This window comes from Balaenoptera acutorostrata, chromosome X (genome assembly GCF_949987535.1).
Source record: "Balaenoptera acutorostrata chromosome X, mBalAcu1.1, whole genome shotgun sequence".
Lineage (NCBI taxonomy): Eukaryota > Metazoa > Chordata > Mammalia > Artiodactyla > Balaenopteridae > Balaenoptera > Balaenoptera acutorostrata.
Genome location: NC_080085.1, coordinates 73,592,840 through 73,601,088, shown reverse-complemented (window position 1 = coordinate 73,601,088; position 8,249 = coordinate 73,592,840). Strand labels below are relative to the sequence as shown.

The following is an 8,249-nucleotide window of genomic DNA, read 5'->3' as shown; positions in this document are numbered from 1 at the left end:
CATTCTTCTTTCTTTTGCTTCTCTGACTGGATAATTTTAAATGTCTAGTCCTACAGGTTGCTGATTGTTTCTTCTGCATGGTCGAGTCTGCTTTGGAAACTCTATTGGATTCTTCAGTTCAGTTTTCATATTTTCCAACTCTAGGATTTCTGATTGGGTTGTTCTGATGGTTTCTATTTCTTTGCTGAACTTGTCATTTTGTTCATGCATTGTTTTTCTAATTTCAGTTTTTTGTTACCTATTCCTTGTTTTTAATTACAGGGTAACACAGTAAACTCCAACACAAAGGTAGGGATGGGGGAGTGCAAAAGGAATAAAGAAAACAGAACCAGTATTTCACAAAAGCATCAAGCCAGTGATGAAGTAGCAGTTAATGCTTTGCAGAGTCTTGAGGGTAGAATTTGCTCAGGGTGCTCTGAGGGATTCTCTTCAGCATTTCTTTGGAGAAGATTTGGAGCAGCTGCCAGTCAATGTTCAAAGTCTCAGTCTCATAGACAGTGCGATTTTCACAAGGACTCTGAGCAATAAAGTTCCTATCAAACTTCTGCAGAAATTCCAAGTAAAGAAGATCACCTGAGGTAAGGGCTTCGTCTCCAACTACAGCTTTCATGGCTTGTGCATCCTTACCAATAGCATAGCATGCATACAGCTGGTTAGATACATTGGCATGATCATTTCTGGTCATATCTTCTTCAATAGTAGACTTCATTAACTGTGATAATGAGGGCAGCACATTAATAGGTGGGGAAATCTGTCTGTTGTGTAGATCTGCCCCTCTGTAATATATCCAGTCAAGTCAGGGATTCAGTGAGTGATATCATTGTTATGCATGGTGAGAATAGGAATTTGAGTAATAGAGCCATTTCTACCTTCCACTCGACCAGGACATTAATATATTGTGGGTAAATCTGTATATATATAATGTGGGAAGCCTCGTTGACCAGGAACCTCCTTCCTGGCTGCTGAAACCTCTCAAAGTACTTCAGCATAAGAACTCATGTCTGTTAGGGTAACCAATACATGTTTCTCATACTGATATTCACCACTCACCTGTGGTTAGAGCCAAGTGAGGAGTGATAATTTGCTCAATAGTTGGGTCTTTAGCCAAGTTAAAAAAGAGGCAGGCATTGCCCCTTGAGCCGTTTTCTTCAAAGTCAGATTTGAAGAACCTGGCAGTTTCCATGTTTACACCCATAGCAGCAAATACAATCACAAAATTTTTCTCATTGTAGTCCACTACATCTTTGGATTTTTTTTTTAACCAAACCAGGCTGGCAATAGATTAGAGCTGCAATCTAATTGTGTGGTAAGCCAGCTGCAGAGAAGACAGGAATTTTCATGCCATCTATGGGCAAAATACCAGTCTGAATCATCTCCTCTGAATAGATTCAACACTGAGGATTGATTGCCTGGCCCATGATGTCAATGAAGTCTTTAGCCAGTACAACAGGACCTCTGTTGATTGGTTTTTCTAATCCATTGAATACCCCACCAAGCACCTCCTGAGACACTGGTGTTTGGAGAATATCCTCAGTAAACTCACAGGACGTTTTCTTGGCATCTATACCTGAAGTCCCTTCAAATACCTGAACCACTGCTTTGGAACCACTGACTTCTAGAACTTGCCCACTCCGCTTCATGCCATCAGGTAATGTCAAGTGCACAATCTCAGCATATCTGGGAAACTTAACATGAACTAAGATCACTCGTGGACCATTGACTCCTGATACTGTCTTGTATGCCCTAAAACAATTTCTTCATTGTTCTCATTTTAAAAGCATCCAAACATTGTTTTTCAATGACTTTCTAAAATCAACTGTCTGGCTCATCACTTTTTCTTTAACTCTGTGCTGCTGCTCAAATTCTAAAACTGAACTGCTAAATTTTTTGTGGCCTGGGACACTCTTGTATCATTACTGAAAAACAATATTTCTCCAATGGAGTGTAGCCACTGGAGAAGTTCTTTGGTCACTGGCTAAGCACACACAGAATGTTGAGAAATCATACTCATCTTCCTTAAGGGTTTACAATCTTAATCATGGAGTACTCTTTAAACTATGTTATTGTTTCAGTTGATACTCTCTGAATTGAGATTGAGTGAATAATTATATGGAAAAGTGACAGCTGCCCCTTATAATCTTTTCCTAGAAGCTGCCCCTTCTAGGGGCAAAACATATGAGTGAAATTCATAAAAGAGTATTTGTAATTGTTAGGTATAAATTTATTGTCATAAGAATGCAACATCTGTCAGTTACTTGGCACATTTACTTCAGCTCACATAAACTCCCAAAAGGCATTCTCTAATGCAAATAATTCCCATTATAAAAAGCACATCTGGGAGAGGAGGGATAAATTAGGAGTTTGGGATTAAAATATACACACTATTGTTTGTAAAATAGATCACCAACAGGGACCTAGTGTATAGCACAGGGAACTATACTCAATATCTTGTAATAACCTATAAGGGAAAAGAATCTAAAAAGAGTATATATACTGAATCACTTTGCTGTACACCTGAAACTAACACAGTATTCTAAATCAACTATATTTCAATAAAAAATTTTTTTTATAAAAGCACATCTCCTCAAACCATAGAATCAAGTCTTTTCCTTCTTCCTTACACTGCAGTGCTGTCACATGACCCAGTGACTCATCAGGACAGGATTAGTCAGGCAGGAGAGCGCCCAGACTGAAACCCTTCATCTGAAATTCTTTTTAACCAATGAGCCACAAACAGGCACTCTGGCAATTAACCAGTGCAGACATAGTCTTACAACCTGGGGAAATATCAGGTGCTTTCCTAAGTTTTAAAGAGTCTACTTCCAGGGCTCATCCCCAGTTCCTAAGGAAGCTATGAAGAGGTCTGATGCTACACAATTGTATTGTTTAGTAATCAAGAACCATTTCTTTCAGAACTGCTGAGCAGTCCACTTAAGTCTGGTTTATTAAGGTCTTTTTACAATCACAACACTTAAACATATCAGTGCATATGCTTTGGATATATGCTATATAATATGGGCAAAGCTGCTTGTCTTCCCCAAAGAGAGCCTTGAGCTCAAAAAAGTTAATGGTAGAAAAAGGTCAAACAAGACTTAAGAAACCTGGAATTTTCCTCCTCTGCCAATAATCAGGTGTCTAAATCCTGGCAAGCCCTGTCCCTCCCAGAACCTTAGGCTTCTCACTGTAAAATGAGAGGGTTAGACTAGATGACCTGCAGGGTACTTTTCAGCTCTAGCCTTCTCTGATATCTAGGTGTCCTCCTACGGAGCAGCCTCTCCACTGAACAACACCTCCCTCTGGCTGCGGGCCTGACCTCCATCCATGAAAGCAGTTTTCTTAATTTCATTTAGTTGTTTGTGTGTGTGTTCTTGTATTTTGCTAGATTTCCTTAAGAGAATTATTTTGAATTCTTTGTCTGACAGTTCATAGATCTCCATTTTGTTAGCGTCGGTTCTTGGAACTTTATTAGTTTCCTTTGTTGGTGTCATATTTTCTTGGTTTTTCGTTATCCTTGATTCCTTACATTGGTATCTGCACATTTGAGTAATTGGGGTCATCTTACAGACTTTACAGGTTTGCTTTGGCAGAGACGGATCTTCACCAGTCAGCTCAGTTTGGGTCTCTAGGCATATTTGTTGGTAATATCCTTAGGCAAGTGGGGCCTACTGTTATGCTGGGGGTGGAGGGAGGCAACTGTTCAAGCTCTGAGGTTGGGGACGGGAAGGTGTGCCACTGGCTGAGAACAGTTGGATAGGACTGCTGGCTTGGTTCCCTACTCAAGTAAGGCTGTTAGATGGTGCTGCACTTTCCTGGATTCTCTGGTCAGGCTTACTAGATGGTTGGGACTGGGTACTATATTCAGTAGTAGATGGGGCTATGAATTAGCTTCACTCCCTGGTAGGGTAGGAAGGACCTGTATGGCTTTATTGTTTGGGAACCCAGATCAGGCAACAGTGTGCACTGAATTTCCTGATCAGGTGAGACCACCAGTTTTTTTCTGCAAATGGGGAAAGACATGGCTTGTGCTCTCTGTTCAAGTGTCACTCTAATCTGGGCTGTTGGATGGGCTATGCAGCTTCCTGTGTGCTCTGATTAGGTTCCCTGGTTAGGCAGACTAGAGGCTGTATTCATCAATGAGCAGGGCTATGAATTAATTTTCCTGCCTGGGTGCAGTGAGAGAAGCAACATAAAGCCAGTGAAGGTCTTTGTTGTCTTAACTCAAGCCAACCTGCACTCCAAGTTTTCTGGCCGAACAGGTTCATTGGCTTTGCTCTGCAAACTATCAGCTCTGCCTACCTGCCTCTTGCCTTGAGTGCTGCTAGGCTGCACAGCTTCCAGGTTTTTTGCCAGCCTTTCTGATCAGATGGGCTGAGAGATACTGTCCACAGTGAGTGGGGATATGTCTCAGTTCCCTTGCCTGGGCAGGCCCGCCTCTTGGCTCGAGCATTGCTGGTTACACAGCTTCTAGGGGTTCTTGCCAGCTCTTCTGGTCAGATGGAGCTCTGGAGCCACAATGGGTGGGGCTATGTTTCAGGTCACTTGCTTGAGTGGGACAGTGAAGGGTCATTCCAGGCAACTCCCATTTTTCTCCAAGCAGGCTTTCTGGTCTGGAGGGGTTGGGAGCTACCCTCAGCCTTGGCTATGAGTTAATCTCCCTGCCTGGGCTTAGCAAGAGAACTCTCCATGCCCAGTACTGGCTTTACTCTGGGGGCAATCAGCTCTGTATGTCTCTCAGCTGGAGTGTTGCTAGGCTACACAACTCCCCGGTGCTCTCACTAGCTATTCATCAGATGGGGCTGGGAGACACTCTTCCCAGTGGATGGATCTATAACTCAGCTCCTTGCCTCAGACTCCCTGGTCCAGGCTCTACGGCCAGAAAAACTCCTCATTTGAGTACCCAAATCAGGCAGATCTGTATCCTAATGGGTTCCCTAGTCAAAGTGCACCACTGACTTGGTTCTGCATATGAGCAAAACCATTAGTTAGGATTACTACTTGGGCACTGCAGGTATGAACTTGGTCTGCCAAGATCTTTGTTTCAAGCCCCTTCTCTCTTCTCCATAACAGTCAGATTCCCAGTGGTTGAGCCCTGCAGATTACCCTGCAGTCTCCATGTAGCGAGACCAGAGTAGGGGCTCCCACATGAGTAGGGGCTCCAAGAAACTTAGGAGGTTGGTTGTCCCCCTGGCCTCTCCTTTCCCACTGGAGGAACCAGAGACTCAGGGAAGAACTCTCTGTGTGTTGCTACACTGGCAACGGGAGGGACAATGCAGTCATTGTGTAGCAGCTTCTCTTATCCTTCTGAAGCAGTATCTTTTGGTCTCTGTGGTGCAGGGGGTGCTTTAGTCTCACCCTTATTTATAGAATTCTTTCAGTAGTGCCATGTTCTTGAATAGATATTAGTTCTTCTTCTGAGGGGGAGTGAAGTCAGGAACGACATATGTTGCCATCTTGGTGATATCACTCTCCCCACTGTGGGTTTTTTGGGGAAGGTTATTTTGTCAGTGGTCACTCAACTAAAAATGACCCTTCCCCACAAAAAAACACAACAATTCAATATGTCAACAAACATAAGGTATTCGTTTTTGGTGAATTAGTTTCATTTTTCTATAATTCATTGCATTTGTCAAGAACATTCATAAAGATAACTTTCGGGTGATAATCCATTTCACTTTTTTTTCTGATTTCTGGTTTTAAACACATACAGAGAAACACAGTTTGCACTTCATGATAATTGTTAATATGTCTTGTAATTAGAGATCAGCAATTAGCCAGTATTCAGCATTAGCTCGAGCAATGTACTATTTAATGTATTAAGTACACTAAAACACAAAATAGCAGTTGCCTTTTTAAATTATGATAATTTAATGATTATCATAAGACCAGTCTCATAGAATTTAACCAGTCTTCCTTTGATCTCAAATCTCCTTTCTAAAGATTGCAAATTTAAGTTACATACATAGTATATTAATACATATGAAGTATTATATGTATTATACCTTTGACTCATATTTCCTAATCCCATTTTACAAAATGAAATAGTAGCGATAGTGAGTCTTATAAGCTAAGATTTCCATATCTTTATCTCAACTGATTCTGTCATATCATTTTGCTATAGCAAAGTCTTAGCGTTCATTATATTACCTTTACTAGAACTACAGTGATGATAACTATATATAGAAATGGAAATGCATGATACATACGAAAAGTGGCTTCATGTGCATGGCTGAAGAATACTTGTCCCCATAATTTGCTTCAGGTCTAGCTGTTCCCAGAGGGCCATTCCAATTAAAAGATGGATAGATGTAAGGATTGTCCTCTTTGGGCTCATGAGTCATAATGCTATTTTAAATGAAAAAACAAACATGAAATATTTTAGGATATTTTAAAAATATCAAACACACATAGATTCTTGTCACTATATTCTCTAGGAAGCAAATAAGTGAAAGCATACAGAAGGCACATTAGATCGATATAGCAGATATACTAAAATAATGGCATCTTCATAAAACAAAGAAAATCATTCTGCTTTTATTCTATTCCTCACTAATACTAGGGTTTTTGTTAGGGAATATTTCCTATGGTCTAAGAATGTCTGAGAAATTATTATGATACTTAGAGAAATGAAGGAAATACAATTTAAAAAATCTTACAGATTAATCTAGGTCAGTGTTTTTTTTCCTCAGGAAATGTGTTATCTTCTGGCATAAACACAATTATGTATATATTCATAGTTAGAAACACTGTTATCTCTGACTATGCCTCTCCTTCTCTGCAACCCCACCTCCTACTGAAAAATAAATACATAAAACTTTCTGCTAAAATTATTTCCAAATAAGATCCTGCTTTCTTTCTTTTTGAGTATTTACAAGCTTTAATTTTCCTTTTAAGGGATTGCTTACTTGTAATTTCTTCCAGAGAACTGTTGTGGTGGTGGAGATACAGGACTTCTAGGAAGGATGCTCTGAAGGGATGAACTCCAGGGATTCTGCACATAGATTTTGTTTTTTTTTTTAAGGGAGAGAGGAAAGGTTTAGCCATGATTTTAAGGAAATTTGAAATACAATGGCTCATATTGATACCACATGCTAAATATCTAAATGTCAAGATATTTCCAGGCCTGTTCCTAAAAAATGACAAATAAGCAAAGGTATTATTAAAAGGCAAATGTTTACATATTATAGTGGTAACTTAGCAGGTCTTTGTCTATTTCTATCTATTATCTATTTATATTTATTTATCTTTCTCTCTATGATGTAGAATGGCTTACTGAAGGGGAAATGCAAATGGAAGATTCATTTCAGCTGGTACTCTAAGCAATACGTGCAGCTTCCAGTCAAAATAATTAAATATAAATCCCCCTTCCTATTGTCATAGTGTGAAAAACGCTTATCCCCAGACAAAACAGAGTTGACAAAAAGTAACTTAGACAGAGAATACTGAAGCTGAATATAGAGAGCTGCAACATTAAACAGTTACAGCATACAGCAGAGTTTTGGAGGGAAACTAATACAAATCAATTGATAAAGAGTTGGTTCTTAAAGACCATACTTTGAGTAAGTATATAAGCAAAGAGTAAATTGTATCAATATGGACTTTGAAATAAGAAATTGGCATTTAAACACAGACATGAGGCATATAAGTGGATCCAGACCAGATCTACACAGAGCCTATTCTTACAGCCATACTGGTTATGAGTGGGTACATAACATTGTGACATAGCCATTTTGATGGAGCCATATTGAAATCAAGGATATTTTTACATAGGTACTTTGATAGAGATATTTTGACATGGGGAAATTTGATGCAGACTATAAAATAATCCATTGCACTTTCTGATTAAAATAAGATTAAGTTGGATGTGAAATATATACTATGACTCATCCCTAAGTTTCAGTTCATGTCCATCCACAACCACCCCTGGAGGAGGGGGTGGTGAGGAACCTTGGATTGATAATAATGTTGGAGATGAGATAAAGGTTAGGTATCATCTGGAAAAAAAAAACTGATACAAACAGGAAGAATGAGACAGACCCAATATTTTTCCTCCATTGTTTAAATATCTTTCTTTTGTCTTTGGACTTTCCTTTTCTGCTTTGTTTTTGCAATCTTCTTTAAAATAAAATTTTTTAAAACCCACAAAACTAAAAAAGAAAACCATGACTCTTGAAAGTGTGGTTTCAGTGAAGCTTGGCAAGAAAGCTTCACTTGTGTCTATAACCAGTCCCTCTTATCTTGGCTCCCCGATG

The 8,249-nt window shown here is 39.5% G+C and overlaps 1 pseudogene; it reads right to left on the bottom strand.

Annotated features, from left to right (window-relative positions):
* Positions 1-370: 370 nt before the first annotated feature.
* Positions 371-8,249, bottom strand: part of LOC103016710 (V-type proton ATPase subunit B, brain isoform-like) — a 42,706-nt pseudogene continuing 34,827 nt past the window's right edge.